The sequence below is a fragment of the Geospiza fortis genome, unplaced genomic scaffold (assembly GCF_000277835.1).
Source record: "Geospiza fortis unplaced genomic scaffold, GeoFor_1.0 scaffold11, whole genome shotgun sequence".
Lineage (NCBI taxonomy): Eukaryota > Metazoa > Chordata > Aves > Passeriformes > Thraupidae > Geospiza > Geospiza fortis.
In genome coordinates, this window is record NW_005054304.1 from 15,586,510 (window position 1) to 15,610,751 (window position 24,242).

Below are 24,242 nucleotides of genomic sequence, written 5' to 3' on the forward strand. Positions count from 1 at the left end.
CAGCTGCTGGCCACGGAATCCCGGAGCCGGGGACAGGCCCTCCCGCCCGGGTGAAACCGCGTGAACACGCGGGTCCTTTCATCCCAGGGCAGTCACCGCCGCCGCAGGGATAATCCTGTACTTGCCCACGTTCCTTGGCCCACGGCGGCATTCGCGACACCTCTGTGGAGACGGGCCCGACCGGGCTGCCAAAGTTTGTTTGACCTCTAAATATAAAGTTTGGAAGGGGAGGGAGAGACTCTGCATAGAGTGAATTTAACCCACCTGACGCACTGCCTGGCGCTTTCACAGGCACTTCATTAAAGGAAATCTACCAATTCTTACCGCCCGATGCCTGACAACATCACTGGGCAGGGCGTACAGGATGCACAGCACCATTTTTGTGTAGATTTACACAGTTTCTGACAGAGCAGGCTCCCAGGTAACTTGACTTCTGTTGAACAGTACCAGCCATCAATAATATGATTTTTAATACCAGAATCCAGGTTTGCAGCATAGGAATCCCAGACACATTTAACCAAGGCTGAAGCAAGTCAGCTAGTGTCACATTTAATTGGCACAAATACTATGTAAAACAAGTTCAAATATCTTTATGCTGAATCTTAAACGTCTGGTTTGCTAAGGGTGACAAGTGTCTTAAACGAGCATCCAGCATAGCTCGCCAAATGTGTGTTTGCACAGAAAGTCAGCTGCCCACTTCTGGGGAGTTTTGTTATGCTAAGGCCACATGAGATGTGGCTTTGCGAATGAGACAAAGAAAAATCATAATTTAAAAGAAGGATTTATTTAAAACCCCCCAAACATATAAAGGAACAAAGGAATATGACTTGCTTTTTTTTTTTTTTTTTTTTTTGGGTTGAAGCAGGGAAATGTAACCTAGAACATAAATATGCTCAAAAGGAATAGAGTAAATTCATTCACCTGTTGACTGGAACAAAATGAAATGAGCCTACTCCCTTTTACCATGAAGGGAGTAGGTTCAGATGTTACATTTTGTGCCACATCTCTGGGTTGGAGCGGAGAGACACTATTTAAAATGAGTGTGAGAGTGCAAAAGAGAGCTCAGGATTTTCTCTGCTTTCTTGAGAAATGACATTTCCTATATGTTACACATAAATATGTATGAAGAGAGAGTAATTTCCTTTTTTTGGCTTGCCACTCATGCTCCGTGATGCAATTTGAAAAATGCACTCCCCCATTCTCTTCCCGGTATAAACTGGGAGTTGAGAATGACTCAGCATTTCCTAGTAAAACATGTTTTCCTTATTATATGGTGATATTCCTGGACATTCAAAACCCAATATTAATTTTTTTAATGGAAGAAAATACACTGAATTAATAGGACAAGTGAGGAAAGAATTGTGTCCCAAAGCCCTTGAAGGAGGAAGTCTATCTGGATTTTAAATACAAAGAAGTTTCAAAATAAGATTCCTTTGAAAGGAAAGGTGCCATGTCATAGCTAATCAAAGGTGTGCTCACAGGGCAAAACCTGTATGAACAAGTACCAGGAAATCTGATGAGGTGGATAAGTTCCAAAACTTAAGGAGACTTACCTGGTGGATTTATTTTAAAAGGACATGTATTCAAGTACTCAGGCTCAGTTTTCCCTGTGAAATCTTAAGCAGCTTCCACAAAGATCTAGGTTTTACAATAAAATCCTCTTCTCAATTATATTTAAAGCATAAATTTGCCTTTTTTAGAGCTTAATACTGTAACTGAACTGTCATTTCTACTGACACCCACAGTAGTGCCAGGCTGTAAGCCCACACTTTGGTAAAATTATCTTCACAGGACACTCTAGATAAATGTACTGCTTTATAGCACAGGATTCCCACTTGAAGAGCCAAAAAATCCCATTCCAACCACTGAGGAAATCAGGCAGATAATACAGGCTCAGTTGTTTGCAGTGATGGAGTGCTGCCTATTTCCTGAATAACACTGGTTTCCACTATTACCATCACATTACTTCAGTGCCTGGGCAATGTCAGCCCAGAGATGAAGAGCAGGTGCTCACACCTGAACCCAAAGAAGCAAATGCCTGCTGTTGAGCTGAGGGGAGCTTTGTGAAATGGTTGCAGCCGTGTCTCTGGTAACTGGGCAGGTGCACTGAGGGAAAGGCTTTCTAGCTGTACACTTAACCAGGCTGTTTCACCTCAGTCAGGTGGGGTGCATTTAAGTTTCCTGGTATGCAGATGCAATTTAGAAGCTTAATCTCTTCTCTGCTAGATTTGCTCTGAGAATACAGATATACAGATCTCTTTCCACGGTCAGAAATCTTTGGCCTCAGTATTTTTTAATCCTGTAACTAATGATAGATAAACGTCTAAGACAAGCAGAGATTTTTAAAATAATCAATCTTTACTTTAATTGATATGCCTGGATTGGAAAAATTCATGAAAGTTTCTTACATTATTTGTCTTCTGTTTCTGACATATGTATTGGAATCAGGATAGGCTCTTTTCACTCCCTTTGATGTAGCAGGTTTGAGGCTAAAGCAGGAAAAGATAAGGGAAAGTCTAAAATAGCTGCTGAGAGACACTTCCTTTTAAAGCTTTCAACTGCCCATCTTCATTGCCTAAATCTGTTTCTGGTCAATCCATTATTTCTTTCTCATCCAGATAATCCAGAAGTTCTAAATAAAAAACTGATTTGCCTTATGTAGTGGCCAGTGGTCATCTTAGCACACTCCAGTCTCATAGAGGTTGTCAGTTTTTAGCCAATATTTGCTGTTGGCATTGCCATTGTCCCTTATAGCTTGAATGCACCTCTATCACAGGAAGACAATAAAAAAAAAAAGGAAGTTATATTTTTAAGATAGTGTCATCATTCTGAGAATATATATGAAGCCCTAATGAAGTTGAAACTATATTTTAAAAAACATTCTAAATAGCCAAAGTACATGTGCACCAACCATTTGAACTGCAGCTAGCAGGGTGTAGAGTTCAATGGCACTGCTGAATCCTCAGGTTGCAGCATTCATGAGAAGTACTTTCTATCATCTCAGTCATTTTTGGTGGATGATGACCTGGCCTCAATTCATCACATATTTCATCAGATTTAGATGGAAACAGCAACACCCTGCAAGGCTCTGAACAGTGTGGTGACTCCTGTAATTACACAGGCCACATCCCAAATGCACCTTTTTCTTGCTTCCTTCAGAGCCACAAATCAGACATGGGATCTCATGTTACCCCCACTGTGGTTCAGGTGTGTAACTTTGCTGAAAGACTAAATTTCTGGGGTTTTGGGTAAGACTGCTAGAGCTGAACCAGGAATTTTCAGTAACAAATAACTGTTGGGGGGCAGGTGCAGGGGAGTTAATTTAGTAGACTTAAATAAGAGAACCATGAAGCTGTTGACAGGGATGATGGGTATAATTAACAGAGAAAAGGGAACCTTTGGAGAGAGCTAAAAGTAAACAAGAAAGGGAACACTGCTCAACATTTACTTATAGCCGTTATACAGTATAGTGTATCACTTCCTAAAAGATATTGAAAGAACCAAGCAGGGAAGGCAATTCGATGTATATAATTATTGGAATGGTTAACATAGCCTTCCCTCAGTTTGTCTGTGTAATGCTGGGCCTTTTTCTTTCTTTTCTTTTACACTGGCAGATAATAAGGAGAGTTTCACCCCAAACCTCTAAATTACACCAAAAATGGTGGTTTATAGATTCTCTGTGAACTTGCTGCTCTCAATGGAGCTACCCAGACCACTGTGAGAAGTTGTGAGCTGATAGCTCATCAGAGCCTTGAAGCTTCTTCACCCAGAACATACATCTGTTCCTAAAGTGTTGCCTAGGCTGGTCCTACTTAGCAGCCCAGGTTTTGTGGCCAAGCAGGGTAACACTGTACAACAGTAAGGGCATATACTGACAGAATAGAAATGGTTGTGTTTGTAGAAACCATTCAGAGAACCATTAGAGTAGCAGTGTAGCAATATGGAGTTCATGCAGCTTAGAGCCCAAAGCAAACTGCTCCACCAAGTGTTCTTATAGCCAGGAGCTGTGCTGTCTGGTAATAAATCTAATGAACTGCCAGTCAGTTCTGCAGAATCTGGGCTAATTCAGGTTGTGAGTGATTCACTCATCTGCCACTCGGCTATATAACACCTTGGCCAGCCACTGAAGCTAGAGGGATGGGTTTTTGCTATTTGAGTTCAGCGGCAGCAGGTTCTTACCAATCCGCTTCATGCACTCCCTTTTCTTCCTACCTCCCCATGTTATGATTAATATCCTGTGCTCTAGTCAGTATCTAACATATGAGATAATTGGGTCCTCTTCATAGTATTTTGCATATCTGAATGATAGGTACTTTTCGCAAGGGACATATGTTCTTCGCATTACACAACTGTGGCTTTAGATTCTTACCAATGTTTCACCCAGTTAGCTAATGCAAACAAAAGCAGCTGTTTGTTGTCTTTGTCACTTTCTTTTGTCACTTTCATTAAATACGTGCTCAGTTCAATTTATGAGGTCATTTTGGGTCAGGTGTACTGAGGAGGACCACTGTTAATACAGTATAGAAAGTGGAATTTAGCTAAATTGATTTATATTGCTGCTGTTTTATTGCTGCAGCTCCAGGAAAATTCCAGATAGCTAAGCACTGTACAAATACATAGGGAAGGAATTTCTTCTGCCACAGAAATTTCAACATCTAAATATATAATGGAAAACAGATTATGAAAACTGAAAGTGACATTCACTACTGTTTGAATTCATGCAGTGATTAATTTAAGTCCTCTACTCAATTGTTGGTATAACTAAGTTCTAATTTCCCAAGCTGTTTCTGTTTCAAGTTTTAAGCTTTTACAGCAACTAATGATATTCTTCTTGAAAGTCCAGTCCTGGAATATCTGGATATGGCTAGTTTTTTTCTCAGGTTTTGATGAAAACTTAAACCTTATGTTTAAGAAAGTTGAAAGTGTCAATGTTCAAAAGGAATTTTTAAAACTGATGTGATTCTCTTTAGGCAAATCCTGTGGGCTTAGAGAACTTTATAATTTTGTTATAATGGGGGATTAACTACAGTGGGTGGTGAACTGAGACAAATCACTAGTGTAATGGATCAAACCTTCCAAAAAATACAAGATTATAAAAGGATTATTTGGAGGGCACTAAAAAAATATTGTCTCCTAGACGATCTCTGTCAAATAAATCTGATTTCTCAAAAGTTCATGTTTTTTTAACCTTTGTTCCAAAACTATGAGGGTTTGAAATTTTTTTTAGCAAAGTATTCTAGACTTAAAGCTGCAACACCAGAAACAATACAGGCGCTACCTAAGGTTGTGATAAGATGCAAGAGGCTGATGAAAAGCAAGACAGTATGCAGTGTAATGACAGAAAGAGCCCTGTGGTAGAGCAGGGTGTCAGGAGAGGAGAGGGACCTCAATCTGTTTTTTACTCTACACAAGAAGTAGGTGGAGGAAGCAGGGTGTTCTCCTTATTCTAAGTTTCTTTCTCAGTTCCCTTTGTGATTTACTGTTTGGAAGCGGAAGCCTGGCTGATAGCGGGACAGTCTTTGATTCTTTCCCTGGTGAAAGTGCACGGTACAGAAACTTGTAAGCTGTAGGTAAAGATCCCAGCACCAAAGCTAGGAGTGGTCTGACCATGTGATTCTGCTGTTGTTCCCAAGCCCATTGTCTCGGATGTTGTCATGCTTCCATAGCCTGCCTTGCTTTCAGGGCTAAGGAACCCCACACAATGCTTTAAACATTCAGCACGCAAACTTGTATGGGCTCAGGGTCTCTGCCCTGCTGAGACCTGACCTGAAAGTGCATGTGACTTTTCTCACCTGAGGGCAGGGAAATGGAATTGCAAAGTCTTCAAATGTTGCTGTTTACCTAGACGTCCAAATAAGAATATGAGACTACGGTTTAAGCCCTTGGGTGTATTTACAACAACTCTTCCCAGCTTTAAGCATTGTGCTGCCAACAATTGGCTGCACCCAAGACACTCCCTTTGATAGCATAGTGAGAACTGTGCTGCTTGTGTTCAGATCAACAGCACACTCTTGTTGACCTACCTGGGTGTAGGGCTGGCAGCTGAGGGAGGATCCCTGCCTTCTCTACAGACTTGGAAAGCGTTCTGACAGTGGGCTCACCTGGCTGCAAGGAGTAAGGCATCTGCAAAACTGTGGTATTTTCTTGGAGCAGCATTTAGCTTTGCAAGGTGTGTGTTGCTCTGCAAGAAAGTAAAGGTGTGTGTCATGGTGACTTTACAAGTGCTTCTGGGTAGGTCCAGCTGGGTCTGCTGGAATTCTGACAGTGCTCTAGGCAGGTTAGAATGATGTTCTTGTGACAAAAATGCTGTTCTTGCTTTAAGGATAGGGAACAAAAGCCCAAAGGAGTGAAGATTGAAAAGATGAATGAATGGTAGGATGAAATTGAAACACAGAGACTCATTTTCCTCACAGATTTTATTGCTGCATAGGTTAATTTGTCCACCCTATCTTGATTTCTGTGTGCCACGCTCAGACAGTTCACTTGGCTCTGAGGCTCACTGTGTGCTGTCCCATCCCATGAGAATACTTGGAGGAGGTGGTTGTGCCATTAGAAGAAAGTAATTTGTCATTGCATGATGCTACAGGACCTGCCTGACTAGAAAGGTTGTAAAGCAGTTACACTAGTAAAGTACTTGTTTTTTTTCCAAACAATTACCCCCGTTGAATTCATTTGCAGATGTGAGTGGTTTTAGTACTTCTGTAATCAGACTTCAGTGTCTTAAGCTCCTAGAAAATTAGGAACACTGACTGCCTGTAATTTGGATTGTGTGATATGACAAGGAAATCTAACATGGAAGAGGAGACCTTACAGCTCCCTTGGTCAGGATTAAGGATCTGGTGGTGTCTCTTCCAGCAGTTACCTGCTTGTTTGTTATAAACTCCCAGCTTTTGCCAGGAAATTAATGAAGGCCCTGTAGAAAGCAGTCTTTTTGATGTGCAGTTCTTCTCTAGAGCAGCCGTATCTCAACAATTCAGCTTGATACAGGTGCCCTGGAATAGCAACTTTCACACAGAGGAAAGAAGTTTTTCTAATATTATAATGGGAAAATAATCTCCTCTTGATAAGAAGTTCCCATTGATGGTTTAGTGGGGCTAGAAGAATAATCAGCCCAATTCATAATATGAAGACAAATTTGTGCTTAGAGCAAAAGTCTCAGAATGGGGCTCTCTACGTTATCTTTGGGTGTAACTTCAGGGAAGAGTAATGTGACCACTTATGCTAAAGGCTGGAGAGAGAGGGAAGAGTTAAAATCAAGGTAATAGCCAGTGACCAATTCCTAGTTAGTATTGCATGCAACCCTTAAGTTATTTCCATTTTGCAAACAATGGAAATAACAAATCTCCAAATCCTGATTTTGCTCACTTGGATAGCAGAGGCTAATTTTGATTTTCCACTGGCATGCAGTAGTGTGAATTTTCTGGTTGCATGAAACACTCATAGCGAGTAGCTCCCACAGGTCCTGATCTGCCAATAGTTTCATTAAGCTGTGCCTTTAAGGAGAGCAGCTTTAAAACCTTGAAATGAGTCTTACCTAAACTTGAAAGTGGAAGAGACAGGGCCAGTGTTAATCAAAGTATGTATGACTCATCTTTCAAACATTATCAATGTTTTCTGTGACAAAGTGACATAAGCAGCATCTCTAGCTAAAGAAAACAGTCTCCCTGAAAATTGAACTATTGATTTCCTTTCTAGAACATGCTCTGCTTAAGAACAGCACAAGTTGAAGCAAAACTGTTGAGCAGGAAGGTAAATCTGAAAACTGGACTACCAAGCTATAAACTCTTGATGCCTTTTGTCACAATGAACTGTATAAAATTCCAATATGACCTGAAACTGTCAGGCACTATTGCATCTCAGGCATTTATTAAGTCTTTGATGTTATTGAAATTGAAGAATTCTCCTCCTCCTCACCCCTTTTAGAACAGAAATATTTCTGAAGTCATTTATGACCTCTCCCCGCAATATGAGGTATACACACATTTCCTTACTTGTCATAAAATACTGTAAAATCATGAAATAGTCAAGCAGCACTGCAAATGAGGACGCTGTTATCTCAAACTCTCGGGAGCCTCCTGGTTTTCCGAGGATTCCTGCCATGTTTCTCAGACTGTGATTCATGTCTTTAACTGAACAGGTCAGACATTCCAGTAGAGAAGCCATGCAGTGCATGCCCAAACCTGTTACAGTTCTTTAACCAGGGGCCAAAACCAACCACAAGTGTTTCTGTTTCGTCACCTGACCCCTTAACAGAAAAAAACAGCTATTGCATTTTATTATGCTTGTTGTTGAGTTCTTCTAATAGCTATGCAAAGTGCCTCTTTCTCCATGTGTATATCAAAGCCTTATCAACATGAAAAAAACATTAAAAAATCAGTTCTGACTCCTTTTAACTACTGCATGTGCTTCTGTGCCATGACTGTTATAAGGGCCTGAACTAGACTCTGTAAAAAGTGTGTCATCAACAGAATACTTTGCCAGATTATCACTGGCCATTTCTAGAAAGGAAAGCCTGCATTGATTTTGAGTTTTAATCTTTTTTTACTTTGATTTGTGTGGAAATGCTTGAAAATGCATTAGAGAACCAACACAATGGAAATAAAATGAGTGGCACGTATATAAAAGTAACATCTCATTAGCAGAGACCACCCAAAATGTCCTGCCCTGAAATCTGTAGAAGAAATAGACATACTATGCTTTTAAGATCAACCTTAAAAGGCATTCAGCAATTTGAGCAATCTCCAAAATTGCCAAATTTGGTAATGGTCACATCAGACATTAATTTGTTAGGTAAGTATTTCTGAGCTGTGAACAGCTGCTCTGGAATCTCCAGACTTGCTGAAGTAGATCTGAAAAAAACCTAGGCAGCATGTCAGACTTCCTACATCTAAACTTGTTTAACAGAGACCAGAGGGAAAAAATAGAGAGGGAAATTCTGAGTAAGTGGAGTCTGTATTCATCAGTGTCTGTCTTGGCCACACAAAAAAGGAGACAAACTTGACACAGAACAAATAAAAAAAATCCCCAGTGGATTTCCACCTAATCCATGGTGTTAAACAGACACCTGGGTACCGTACTGTGCCTGTCACTGCACGAAGGTTTTCCATGGAAGAACTAGATGTCAAAGAATCCTTGTACCAGCAGAAGGTCATCAAGCTAAGGAAATTACTATTAAAATAATACCTTTGTAAATATTTAGTAGATTAGCAGTAAGCAGACTGGGGATATCAATAAAGGCATACTGGCACTCAAATCACCTAGTGAAGATCCATCTCATCACCTGGTAGGAGGCTACTTCAGTCATATGACAGAAATTCTGAAGAGCTGTAACAGGACTCGAAAATTCATGTTCTCTAGCAGTTACACTGTGTGGTGTATCAGGAGGACAGTAATAACAGAAAATATCTGGGGTTTTTTCTTCATTATATGTGGAATGTCTAACAAGATTAACAGCAGAGTGAGTCTGGATAAAGGTTCTTTGGTTTATGGGCTGTGCACCTTTTTTCTTTTTTTCCTTCCTGTCTTTTTTTTCCTGGAGAACTAATAAATGCCTTTTTCTTTTCCGAGAAAAAGTGTGTTGTGATGAGAAATCTTTTTCAGAGCCATTCTGTTTCTGAAGAACTTATGTACTTTGTGATTCTGTGGGAAGGAATGTGTTTAAGCTCCTGAGGGATTTAGGGCTATGTGCTGTGGAAAGAACACTAAATTGTGAGCCTGGCTCCTAGAAGACAACATCTGTACCCTGTGAGGGGTTTTAGGTTGTGTCTCAACAGGATTCACCAGAAGAAAGGATGACAAGCACAGCCAGCTTGTGTCCAAGGAAATCCTCTGCACAGAAAATGAGCAGAGCAGTTGAACTAAGTGAGCCTGAAGGATAGTTAGTGATAGCAGGAGCAGTGTGAGGCAGACTGAGGCGATAGTCTGCTTGTCAGGGCAGACAGACTCGGAGAGTCTGGAAAAGACTGTGTTATGGGTTGTTTGTAGGATCAAAGGCAGGGGTCTTGTTTCCAGCTATATGGACAGGCTTTTGAAAAATTCTAGAGAGGAACTGATTCTTGTGGTAAAATGGGTCACAGTGACACAGGGCATCAAATTTAGACTCTGATGTAGAAAACCAGAAAGCAGAACTTCCATATGGGATTTTCTGAAATGTGCCTGGTACTATATGTAGTGCTAATCAGATTTGCAGAGCTAGCTTCAATATCCAGCTGAGAAAACAACATCAGAAGGAAAGTTTGAAAGGCTTTGGTAAGTGGTCATGTGAAAATGTAGTGTTATAGCAAGTGCATGCCCTACAATCCATAAAGATCCTTGTCCTTCAGTTGCTTCAATAGAGGACCTGCCCAAACTCTTCCTTCCCACAGAAACAGAAGCTGACAGATTTTGTTCCTTCAGTTGGTGTGGGGTCAGGACACCATAGGATGTGATCCGCCATCCACAAAATTGGGCAATGCATCGCAGTTGTACCATTGTGTTTCTTTATGAAGCTTATACTCCTAAAGCCTTACTTTAAGAAGATGAAGGCAACAGAGTTATTCCTTTAAAACGCTTACAACTAAATTCACCTCTTCACTGACTTGTAAAAAATCAGTGTATTCTTTTCAAATGGACATAATATTGTTAAGAGACCTAAAATTACTCCATAACTTTAGTTACTTTTTACAGAACATGAAATTCCATAGGCTTATGAGAGCTGCAATTCACTGATTTGACTTGTGTGTCATTTGTTGTATAGTTTCTACAGTTTCTAGAGGGTTCATTACAATTTGATGCAAACCATATAATTTATGCCATTGTTGTTTTATTTATGGCAAGGGCAGGTTATTTTTATTTACTGCATTGCTTTTTCTTGCGTTTTAACAGAAAACTAGTTTTAACAGCAAAATGGTCCCCAAAACACTGCCCTCAGGTTGAGTTCCAATTCCTAATAAATCAATGGTGTCTTCATAACAGACACTAATACTAAGCCTAACTAACACTTAAAAAGCATCTTCAAATATTTAGACAAGATCACAGTGTGTATGTGTGGGAGAAAGGGAAGGGAAGGAGTTCACTGGTGTAGGATTAGGGATTCATGTAGCTGGGCTGCAGCTTTCAACCTTTCTGTGCCTTGACCTCATACTCTGTTTGGTAGGGAAGAACCAATTCAAAAGGTGATTGTGAGCTTATATCTAATAATGTTAGTATTTGGGGGGTTTTATTTATTGTAGAGTTGAGGAACATAAATCAGAAGAAAAAAAAAGAGAGAGAGCTATGGAAAATCAATACTTCCTTCAGCCCAAATTCTAATACATTTCACTGAATAAGGCATGGGAATACATAGAGGTAGAGCAAGGAAAATAGAACAATGTATGATTGCTCATTCAGTGAACAGTGGCTTGGAGTGGGGGCAATAAAAACGATGGTATCATATAGATAATGGTAATTACAGTGTATTTGGATAAAGTACCAGTGTTGGTACATGAAATAAGGATATGCAGACTACCCAAATGCTGACATCCTTGTGGCTGTTCCTGATACCACAACCATAATGTTCTTTATAGAACTACATGTAAAAAAGTGCACCTTACCTGTATTAAACTCATTAAGTGAAATATAAAGGATTTGATATAAGTTTAGTTGTGTCTCACTAGCTCCAACCTTGTGGCAGCCAGTGTAAACCTGGGTAATTCAGCAGAGTCAACCTCCTTTTTCTAGTGTCCTTATCACTAATCTGGGCTTCTCACTGTTTTTATCCTGAATGTGGAATCACAATGCATAAAAGTGACTTCAAAGGTTCTATGTGATTTTTTTGGTAAAAAAAAGAGCCTATTTTAGCCCTTGCTACTTGGCAAATATTAAAAAAATTACAGAGTCAGATGATTTAAAGGAAAACTGTACAGTATTGCTTTTAGATATCAAAATAACTATATTTTTGTATAACTATCAAAAATCCAACCATAAGTTATGTCCTGAAAAGATTATAATACATGTCCCTTACTTCCCTCCAACATGCCCTCTTAGACCAGGAACCTGATTTAATTTGGGAGGGGGAAGAGGAATCTTTGGAAATTAGCACATTTTGCATCCTAGAATTTTGAAACCAGAGGGGGAACGTTTTGTTTTGGTTTTTTGTTTTGTTTTTTGTTTTTTGGTCTTGATTCTGACTGTCTTCCCACAACCTGTTTCACAAAAAAGGAAGAAAGGGTTTTTTTTTAGCAGCCAGAAATGTTTGCGGGGGGGTGGGGGTGGAGGGGTGGGAACCAGGAAAATAAATAACTGCATAGCTACTGCCACCTACAGTCTTTCTGAAAAATGGCTTCTTGAGAAACAGCATGAGGGTTCCAAAAAGCCTGCAAAGGGATCATGATCAGCTCCGCAGTAGCAGTCCCTGATCTTCCTGACACTGGGGGAGCAAAAGGTTGAAGCAAGAGATGAACCAGAACTACTCCTAATAGATCATGAAAAAAAAACTTGCTAAGAGTGGGAATTTAAAGCTGTGCTCTTTGTTCAAGTGCCCTGTTACTGTTCGTAAACACAGGGTTTTTTCTCCTCCCCTGCTCCATTATCTTCCTGAAGATGACAGCTAGATTTCAAAGGACTTACTTACTCCAAAAAAGGGCAGAAAATAGCTTTTCTTTTGGGAAACTCACTCATCTTTGTGGAGAAGAAGATACTGAAAACCACTCAGATCAGCTGCATTTTCTATTTTCCCCGTCACCCTCATCTTTAACCAGCCAGCCTGCTGCAGATGTGTTCAGTGGTGGTGTTTGTATCACCCTGTACTGGAAGTAACACATGCTCTTGGACCTATGTTTCATTGGTAATCTGATACCAAATGTAACTTCTTGCAAAACCTTTTTATTAAACATGTATTTAATAGCCTGAGAGTTGTTTTTCAGGCTTTAGGCTACAGTCGTAGGATGCTTAATTCCATTTAATAGCAACCTATGAAAAAGTACAGGCTAGTTTTCTATTAATTATAGGAGATCCAGCTTCACCTTTTTTAAAAGTTTATTGTCACACTATAGCTTTCATTTCAGTGTCTTAAAGATAGCAATCAAACAAATCCAACTCACATGGGCCCAATTGGTCTTTTAAGATTGAGTTTGTCACTGGGTTTGGCCAATGATTACTTGTATATATATATTCTTTGCAAAATGAAGAAAGCCTTACACATCATCTGAGCATACAAGTTAGAAATCAAAAGTAAATCAACAGGACAATGCTAGCAGCAGCTGCTGTGGCCATCATCTAGAAACACATGCTGCAGGTTTGTGACTGCAGGTTTGTGGATGGAAGAAATTAAAGCCATGAGCAATACTGGTAGCAATAGGTGAGGCTGAATGTCTTGCGTCTCTGGATTTGTTAGGAAGTCAGAAACTTAGAAAGTATTGTATTAGTTTTGGGGTGCTGCGGGAATGGATCCAACCCACGGCTCTATCCTCTTTTTATGGTAATGAAATAATTGTTGTGGTTACATAGAGAAACAGGGATGATTCTTTGAGGCTAATGTGCTACAGAAGGATTTGGATAGTTCAGCTCCTTCCTCTGGGACAGTCTGTGTGACCTGGAGTATACAGCCCAAGGCAAAAAAAGGGCTTAGACATGGTTCCTTTTAGAGTTAATGAATATGAGACACTTGAATTTCATTGCAGATTTCTTCTTTAATCTGTGTCCAATTATATAACCTGAGATTAAGTTGGTATTTCTCTCCCATGCTGCAGGATTGCGTTTTTTAATTGTGTGAGCTTTTCATTTAGGACTGTTTTTCACTAATATGTGAAGAGACCAGTAGTAGCCTCATCTGAATGGACAGTAAGATAATGCAGAACAATCTGTAGGAGTAGTGATAGTAACCACACCCAGACACTGTAGAGAGTTAAGAGCTTTCTGTTCTGTGCTTGAAACATATTTATTTCACTGACAAGGAGTGAAGGGGGAACGAGACTGACATGCTTTTCTTGGAAAGGAAGGCATTACTGTTAAAAACCTGTTACAGCTTTTGATGGTGTCTTAAGTGTCTAAGATCTCTTGTGTTTCTATCAATTGACAAATGATTTCTAGAAGACAATGAAGCCAGGAATGCTTTTTGAATCCTTATGATGCCATATAAATGAAAAATAATTTTAGGAGGTTGAATTTTGGTGTTTCATACTGTGCATAAGTCAGTGAGGACATTTTATTGCATCAGTTGTATCTAAAAAAAAGTCTTGCCCTTGCCATATCACTTTGTTTTCTCTGCTGAGTAAAAAGTCAAATAGCTCTTACAGAAAGCTTAAATCTCAGTTAAGTTGGTTTTTTAAAACAACCATTAAAGCCCTGCTTATTTTTAATGCTGTCTTCAGTGCTAGAAAGCTTCTGTGATTGGTGGCAAGGCAGAGTATGACTTGTTTCTGTGGCACTCTCTCAGACCCTGCATCACTGTGACCTGCACATGGCAATGCCACATTGTTCCCTTTCCTCTGTAGATCATCACCGTGTCCTTTGAGTGGCAGTAGTTCCTGCCAAAATTGACAAATACAGTGTAATTTAATGACTTCATATTTTGACATTTGAGAAGAATCAAACAGAATCAGACTTTTAACTCCACTGCATTTTATACTCTTCATTAGACATATATCCTTCATTAGACATTTCAAGTAGAACTGTTAGACGCCTGGAAATGGCACCTGCCACACCTTCCCTGTTACTGATACAGCAAGTATTTCACTCAGACTCCACTGTCTTTAATTTAAATGTATTATAATTGTAATGAAGAAAAGGAGGCTCAGGAGAGACCTTATCACTCTACAATTTCCTGAAAGGAGGCTGTAGCCAGGTAGGCATCAGCCTCTTCTCCCAGGCAACCAGTGACAGGATGAGAGGAAATGGCTTCCCACTGTGCCAGAGGAGGTTCAAGTTGGACATCAGGAAGAAATGTTTCCACTGAAAAGGTGGTCAGGCATAGGAACAGCCCGGGGAGGTGGTGGAATCACTGTCCCTGGAGGTGTGCTAGAAGTCACTAGACATGGCACTTTGTGCTGTGGTCTGGTTGACAGGATGGGGATTGGTCAAAGGTTGGACTCTGTGATTGTCAGGGTTTTTTCCAACTTTAATGATTCTATGATTCTGTGATAATAGGTTACAGACTAAAAACATTTTTACAGAGGAATATGCATTAATGCCATTCCCAGATCTACATCATAAAAGAAGATTCTACTTAAAAGAAATTTTACTCCTTCAGTCCAGATGAGTTACTTAGGAAAGAAAGTATGAGGTATTTCCTCTCTTTCAATGTGCTTCAAAACCTGAATTTGCTCTAAACCAGTGAAACTGTTGTAGCTTCACCATGATTAGTCACATTGATTTAGATCAACTACAGAAGTCATAAAGAGTCTTCTCTCAGTGGCAAAGTTTTATGCAGACACCTGGGCTAATGTCAGATCCTTGATGACTATTTCATGCACCAATTGGCTAGAGCACTTAAACCAGGGCAGGGCTGTGGGCTTACATTGAGGGCTTCCTTGATTTTCTTCATGTTCATTTTTAGGGCATAAATAACAGCATATAATTACTATAAGTTTGATACAACAGGAGCTTTGCACTTTTTAAAGAAACTCCAGAAATGTTGGACTAAATTTTCCCATAAATAGGAATCTTCCAGAAGGGGCCTTGCATTCATTTAGGAGACTCTCAGTAGTCCACAGGTTTTTCTTTCTGAGAAGTTTTCTTGTATGTTTGGAAAACACATGACACATAAACCAAATCTTTCCATCTCAGGAGGGTAATTTAAAAACAAAAGGTCAAACATTATGACAAGAGTAGAAATTCACAGCAGGACTTGAGCTCATATCTGATTTTATTTCCTGGGTGGGTGAAAGCCAAAAACTTGAGGCATCCACTCATCCTCTGCAAGCTTTCACAGTAGTAGGTTTTACCTGCAAACACTTCAGTAATGTCACAGTTCCAAGTGGATACTGGGAAGTGAGCAAGTAGTGGTACTGAATTGTGAGCGGTGTTCTCTCTTTGCAAAGGAATGTTAGCACAGCGCGTGGATGCAGGGGTCCTCTCTGATGAATGTCTCCCAACTGAATGGCTGCAAGTGATTGTATTTCTTAGGATTGTGCGTCTAATGGATAAAAAAGACATTTTGTAAGTGTTCCTCTGGTACTGTGGAGTGATACAGGACTTTTTGGAAGTTAGAGCTGGACACAAGTAAAGTAAACCAAAAGTGATGCTGATTTATTTTCACAGGCTGTCTGTAAACTGCAGTAGCTCATGTTGCTGTTTTGGGGGGCACTCTGCATAAGGGTAGGTGTTTGGGGGCAAGATAAAGAGCTGGGCCAGAGGACTGCTGCTGTTATCTCATTGTGCCTTCTTATCAGCCAGAGCCCTCCGTGCCTGCTCACGATTGCTGTCGGTGGCTCTAAACACTGAGACCAGAATCTGGAGGCTGTATGGGATGACTCAGGCAAGAGTGTGCTGATGTTAGGGGGCATTTTTACATTGCAAGTGCAGCTGTGACTCAAATGTGATTTTTGGGGTAGGGGCTGGCCTTGCTCTGTCCAGCTTTTAGCACAGTGGGGTTGTAGTCTGGGGTTTATATATTGCTATCAGAGGACAGCTTTGAGCAACCTGGTCTAGTTGAAGGTATCCCCACCCGTGGCAGAGGGGTTGGAGCAAGATAAGCTTTAAGGACCCTCCCAACCCAAACCATTCCATGCTTTTATGATGAATTTCTTATAGTTGGTAAAAAGAAAAAAACGTGGGCATGCTGCCATGAGATGTGGAAGGTAAAGCACTTTCAGTCAGTAAAATAATGGTAAAACAAAAATAGCCTAAGTACACCCTCAGCAGAAATTATAATTATCCAAAGTATTTCCTATCTCCTAAGTATTTTCCTTATTTCCAGCAAGTATAAAGAAGTGTCTTTCACCTGAAATTTGTTAAAATTCCCAAAAAAAACTTTGCTGTTTACTGTTTCAGCTGTTAGAGGAGCCAGCTGCATGCCTCAATGAGGTAAAAGCACTTGCCCCAATGTGGTAAAAGCACTTGAGGGTTACTGTAAGGGAGTAGTAAACATGTTTTTGAGTGGTCTCTGCAATACCTAACACATCTTGGAACACATGGCATTACCACAATTAAAGCATTAATCTTCAACCTTGTTTTTAAAGCATTACATCTAACTTTAAGGACAATCAAGATATTTGATACTGAATTCTCAGTGTAAGTTAGTTACTTGAATAATACTTTCTCTGCAATATCTATTGAATATCTATTCAAGAATCCCAAGTAATAAACTCTGAACCACAGTGATGACCATCAAAGGTTGGTGAGGTTTTTTTTGTAACAACTGAATTTTAAAATCTAGTCTATCTAGATGGAGTGTATGTTCTGCAGATGTCTTTCCTTAATTGGTTCATAAAGTAGGAAGCTTGTGTCTTGCAAACAGAAAGCAAACTATTTCACTTACAGAAAGAAGAAGAAATTAGATATCTATGGCTGATTTGATTCAATTGTACTGCGCTTTGTAGGAAGCAGAAAGTAACACTGCTGGTATTAAAAAAAATGCCAAAATTCCCAGAGGGGTGGAAAAGGTGTGATGAATAAACAATAACAGAAATAGTATTGCTCATAGCAGTGATATTGTCAGAGTCGATTGCGTAGAGTTGGATTTGCAAACAATTATGTTTGTAAACATCAGTGAAACTTCAGAAGTTGCTAAATACAGGTGTGCATGTTTTTGCTATTAAGAGCAGAGGTCTTATAGTCCAGTTTTCAATAGTTCTTAAAAATTGCATGTTTTGTTGTGCTTCTACTACAAGCACATCAAAATAATCTTATAAATTAATTGATTGCATTTTTTTATTACTTATGTTGTGCATTCACTTTCAGTCTTTAAGTTCAAGGTGAACAAGAGAGACCCCTGCTTGCCAAGAAGCGTCTTCCCAGTTCACATTTCAGAAAACCTTCTGTTGAAGGCCACTGTTGGACAAGACAACTACTTCGGCCATTGAACAGACTCACATTTGAACAGGTTGAAGAACTCTAGTGGGGGAAGCTGTTTTTCTGACTTCTTCCTAGTCAAACCATTAGGTTCACAAGCAGGCATAAATTAGTGCTGCTTGTACCTTTCAGAGCATTCAGAAAGAAAATGGGAATGAAGAGACACTGGTCATTCAAATGCATGCCCAGGTAAAAATTATATAATATAGTAGCACAAAATCTTTCCCCATGACCTCTTGTGTTCTCATCTCTGCTAATTTATTGGATTGTGAGGGTTCATTTTTCTTAAGGGTCTTTTACTAAAAACATTCTTTGTTTGCATATCAATCAACAAACTCTAAATACTTAGTGGATTCTCAATCTAAACTTCTGAACTATCTCATAGCTATTTGATTGCATTTCCCAGCTGGGAAGACACAACAAAATAGTCCAGTTAGTTGAGAAAAAAATTTTGCTGTTTACTGTTTCAGCTGTTAAAGGAGCCAGCTGTGCGCCTCACAGCACATCAGGTGGCTTTGTTACTGAATTTCCTGTTCATTTCCAAAACTAGGTCAGCTTAGATGCATCTGAAACTTGAAGTTTTTAAAAGGCTTGAGGAAGAGTATTGGTGGTAGCAGAAAAATAGATACACAGGTCAAGACCTCTCTTACTTCTGCTGCTACTTCACTGATGCTGCTTTCTAGGTTTAAGAACATGCATTTCTTTCCTTCCCCAGTTTAAAGACTGGAAAGCTTTCTGGTCCTGTATAGCAGGACTAGAGGAAAACCAGACACTGGGATCCAGTATTTTGAATCTAGGGCAATGGCTTTAGCAGGATGGTTTAAGGATCAATCCTTGAACTGGGAGAGACAGGTAATAAAGAAGCCAGGCCTCTAAGATGTCTGGTAATGGTGACCCTCTTCAGTGAAGCAGTGAAATTGTTTGGAAAGCCTCTTACCAGTAATTGCAGCTTTTTGTTGACTGCACAAAAGAACTGGTTCATTCTGTCTGTCCTCTTGAGTCTTTACTGGCACTTAGCAGTTGATCTGATAATATTTACTTTTAAGTAGCCATTCTGTAGTTAAGGGCAATATTGCTCGCAATATCTAGATATTGGGAAGAGGGGAAAAAAAAGGTTTTATTGTGTTTGCAGACAAGTCCATTGTGACTGTATGATATAAACTCAGGAGCACAGCCTGACCCTTCAGGGTAGGAAGAGAGTGCTGAGGTATGAAGTATATGCATTTGTCTCTCTTGCTGTAAATATAGAGAAGAAAGAGCTGAAACCCAACTTGGTGATTTGGTCCCTGCTGCCTACTTTCCTACATGTTTTGAAGTTAGTTGCCTACTTTGTCAACAGCATGACATACAGAAAAGTACTGTTCTGTATGTCTATATAATGTGTTGTTCTAGCTAATTGTCATAGTCGCTTACAAAAAAGCCTGGAAACATCCCCCCTGCCCAAGAATGGTAGTGCTCTGCAGCTAAATTTCCACCAAGGTTTAATTTGAGTGCAGTTCTGTAGTGACAGAATGGCTGATGACAGCATAAGAATGAACTGCAAAATTCTTATATAAGCCTGCAATGCTATATACCACAGTAGGTATCTCTACTTGAAAATCCAGAAGCCAAATCTCAGGTCCAGTTACTTTAACCTAGAAGGAATGATTTCTAAACTTAGGCATTCCTAAAATGTGTATGAAAGTTTTTATATTTATGCAATCTTTAAAGCATCTCCAAGTGATTGAGACATAATTGCGTGATAGGTGAGGCTGTTGTGACTTGGAGCCCACATGCACAAGTCCTGGCATATCTTTACTGGCTTCTGGAATGAGAGCATAGTTTAAGGACACCTGAGAAATTGTAGACTGAGTCAGCTTGGGTTGTCAGTTTGTCCCCCCCAGCAGGAGCTGGGGGACTGAAAGAGCAGCAGAGAGAGGAGCTGATGAGGGTATGAATTAGAAACACTGTTTTAAGTTGGAAAAGGATGCAGAAAGAGAAGGAGATGGGCTGAAAAAAAAAGGGTGCTGGGAACTAGACTTGAGGAACCACATCATGCTGTCTAATTTCTCAAGGAAATCCTCACAACAAAACTGAAAAGCCTGATTTATAATGTGGAAATAATTTTCTTCTCCCCCAGAGTTGCTGTTTATGCAGAGAGGGCCACAACAGGGACAAGGCCTGTTTTCAGTTGTGCAAATAAATAAAAAAGTTTCAAATTGTCCTTTTAACAGCATGTATCTTATAAAACATCCAGCACAGTCAGATTATATCACTAAAACAAATATACAGTCAGGCATAAAGCCAGAGGATCAGTTACAGTCTGGTTTATCAAGAACAACAGTTCTTGTTTTGGAGCAGAGGGAACCAAAATACTCTAACACTTGGAGACGTGGTAATTAATGGCTCCTTAATAAGTACTTGGTGAAAGGCTGATGAACTGGGTGTTCCCTGTAAGTGACTGAAAGACACATTGCTGGTGTGGCAGAAACTCAGATCTGGGTTTGTAGCAGAATTCTTTCATTAGGTCCTTGGTTTCTTAGCAAATATGATTGCCTTTGTGCCTCTACTTTAATGCTAGCATTCATGTGTGTTCTTAACTGTGTTTGATATGGGATAAAATGGCAATGCAAAGGCCTTGTCTACCCTGCCAGTCCTTCCCCAAGGGGTTTTAGAAGTACATACTTTTTCACTAACACATTGGCATGAGTAATTCTTTGCATGGTGTCCATATGCTTTTAGAGTTGGGGTTGGGATGAACTTCTTAAAGTGAGTCCTGTAGACTGCGCTAAAAATAAACTAATGTTCCACTCACATTTGAAGGCTTTCAGATCCTGGATTCTAATGTAACTTTGTAGTATGGTTACAGTCTAATTAAGGATAACTTCTGTGGGTTAGAAAGTGTGCTGTGTCTAAATGAGATGTATTAGCTCTTTGCCCAGCAAGCGCTGAGTACCAGTTTTCAGTGTATTTTAAAAAACCCCCTATCTATATTTATTTGGTATCTATACTGTAAAAAAAAAGAACAACTTTGCCAGAATGTACTTCATCTTTTCATTGTGAGGATAGACTTCATTAATTTCCATAACAAATTTTAAGTTTTATGAATGATCCCATCAGTGTTTGACAAACTCTGTCTTGAAAATACATCAAATATACATTGGTAAAAGGCCTCAGTGATTGTTACAAGTTGTGACTTTAATTTGTGTAGCTAAGGACAAATATTTCAAATCCTACCAAATTGTCTGTGTTTACCCTGATTTCTTTTACAGTTCTGTCTGTATGTAGTTCTGTGCCTTTTAAGTAACTGAAGAGTAACATACTCAGGTTGTACAAGTCAAGAAGTCCCATGTTTATACTGTTCTAAACCTCATGTCTTTTTAACATTTGTGCAAACTACATATACAATTTTGGAAGAAATGTAGCTATGTTGATCTATATGAATTAGAAGGACAGAATTGTTCTGCTTCGATAAACCTTAGAGTTTTCAAATAAGTGCAAATAATCTAGTGGGGCTCCAACCTAAGAGGTAAAAAATGCTTTTCTTGACAGCAGTGTGCCATGTCATTACAATGCCCATTTTCTATGGTAAAACCCCACCCAAAAAGACAAAACTACAGCTTGAGGTAGAATGATAGCATCATGATATTTTTAAAGGAAATTTTTTAAATAGACTTTTATGGATTATCAATCTCTGGTTTGGTAGGTTACATGCATAGGTCTCCTGGCAATGTAACTATTTAGTGCAAGGTAAATAAGCAAGAATAGCATCATTCCAGGGGAAGGTGGTGTGCTAAAAGTAGATGAAGTTGGCTGAGATGACATGAAGTAATTTCTAATTTCCTCTTTCCCTGATTATGGTAACCCTGCTTTGAGCATCGCTGCTAATGTGTAATTAAGAACATTAGTTTAGTAAGCTGAGGTACAAAGCAATTTTAATTGACAACAATCCTTTCTTTCTAAAGTTTACCTGAGACTTACTAATTGAAGACTGCTCTTGTGCTGATGTTTTGGAAATGTGTGATCAGGGAGAGGGAGGGAAAAGGGAAAATAACTTGCCCTTCTGCTCTGTGTGCTGCTTGCAGAGGAATTCTTGGCATTTAAACACAATGAACCGAAAACAAGCTCTGTGCAAATAGAAGGTCTTTAGCAGATTAAAGAGAGTCCTACCTGTTGGTACAGCACTAAAGCTGTAGGGTCACAGTTATTAAACAGTGGAAGGAGAACAGCCCTTGCTGTGGAGGGGATGGTATCTGATGTTGGAGAATGGAGAAGCTAGACTTCATTTGGAAGAAAAACAGTAGGTATACTGCTTCAAACCAGATCTGAAGCTTCAGCTAAACCTGACAGCATGATTTGAGCACCTCGAATAATTTAGTGTGTCATGAGCTGGAAGATGATGAAGAGCTAAGGGACAGCCTCTAAACTTTCTGGTAAATATTTGTCTGTGCCTTATTACAAATTATTTTTTCTTGTTGGTGTTCTCGTATCTGAAAAATTGCCTGCAACTGCTGGTATTCAGCACAGTTTAGAGCAGTCTTTGGCTATTCAAGGACAGAAGGGATTTAACACCTTTGTATCCTCTGTATCTTTCCATGCTTTCCATGAGCTTGGCTTTCTGACTTGCAGCCAAGTCTTCCTGTGTGATAACTGCCCGCTTGCTGGGAATGCTGCCAAATGCCAGCACCTGTCAGAGCAGGACACACTGCAGGGACATGACCCCCGCTGTTGATCCACAGGGTGCTGGGATTCAGGGGTGGGGGCAGGCCAAGAGGACAGCTGTGAATCTCCTCCTCTTGGCAGGAGCTGAGCCATGTATTCTCTGATACTCTGGGTTTGCTGAAACAGGAATAAAAGGTAAATGTCCTAAAGAAGCAAGTCAGTGCTTTAATCATATAGATGAAAATAAAAATACAGTGTAGTAATGAGTAAATACATGTAGTAATTTTACTGCATGAAAGGAATTTGTACAACGTTATAGGAAGCAATTATTTTTTTAAGGTAACACCACACTGACTTTCTCAGGATAACCTTGGTTCCCTGCTCAGCAGCACGCTTGATTATCCCATCTCCTGTTGAGATTTGTCTCTGAGGTTCCTCTCCATCCTTTTGTCTTCTAGCAGCCCTCTGTGACTGCTCTGCTCTCCAGATCCATGCCTGCTTGCTGTGTTTGGGCATCTGTGAGAAATGATGGAACCGATTTAAGACTTACACAGCAGCTCTGTTGCTTTGTTATCTAAACAATTTTATTTCTCCTTACAACCTTCAAAGGAGAGAGTGAGTACCTTATCCTTGTACAGTCCTTTCCCTGTGAGATAAGCTACAAAATCCTGGCTCTTCATAAGATAGGAAGAGGTTTTTTTTGGTGGTGTTTTTTTTTGGTTTTTTCTTTTTGGTTTTTTTTTTTTTTTTTTTGTTTTAGTAATGCAAGGCCTTAGTTCTGTTCAGTGTTAAACACAGTAGTAGTTAGTCATATTAAATTAAAATAATGTGAATTTTGAAGTTTCAATTCAAGAATATGAAATGGCTTTAAACCAGAGCAATTGTTCATTTTTAAGAGTTAAGATGACTAAGTATTTGTGATAGCTTTCTGATGGAAGTTTATTTTGGAAAAATCATTTGAGAGAGTGTTTCAGCTGTTTAACACAATCTTTCTTGAGTGTTGACAGTTGTTTTCACATACTGGAGTATGGGAATGACTTCACAGGAAACATTAAGTTATTTATTCCTTGAATCTTGCAGCAGGAGTTAAAGATATTTCTCCTTCAGTGTGGCATTATGATCACCCCCTATCTGCTTCCAGTTGCTGTAATAGGATGTTATGCTTGCCAGGTATTCCATAAATCAAATCCTATTGCTTCAATAAAAGACCAGAAGGGAACTTGTGTATATGTACAGCCTTTTTCTGGCAACATTAAGTCACCGTTTAATGTGGGTTAGGGCAGGTGTCAGTAATTTAATTTTCCATTACTTTGAAAAAAAATAAAAACAGTATAGAAACTTTCAGTTTAGAGTCCACTTGCCAGAAAACTCCATGATAAAGTATGGAGAAGGAGAAGAAGCTGGAGACAAGTGACTCAGGAACAGTTGCCCTGGAATAGCCTCTTTGATGTCCTGTCCTTTGGCTTTTATCAAAGGGGGTGGTGTAGGGCTCTCAGAACCACCTATTACTCCAACTGCATCTTCCTCCGCCCCTTGTACTCCCAGGACAAAGAGGTTTTGTTCAAATTTCAAACACTCTCATATTACCAAGTCAAGTGAAGGACACAGAGGGGACAGGTTTGCTTTATAAACAG

General features: G+C 39.6%; 1 protein-coding gene across 1 annotated transcript in view; it reads left to right on the plus strand.

Moving 5' to 3' along the window:
• Positions 1–24,242, plus strand: part of SLC39A8 (solute carrier family 39 member 8) — a 65,901-nt gene that overhangs the window by 7,322 nt on the left and 34,337 nt on the right. The window lies entirely within an intron of this gene.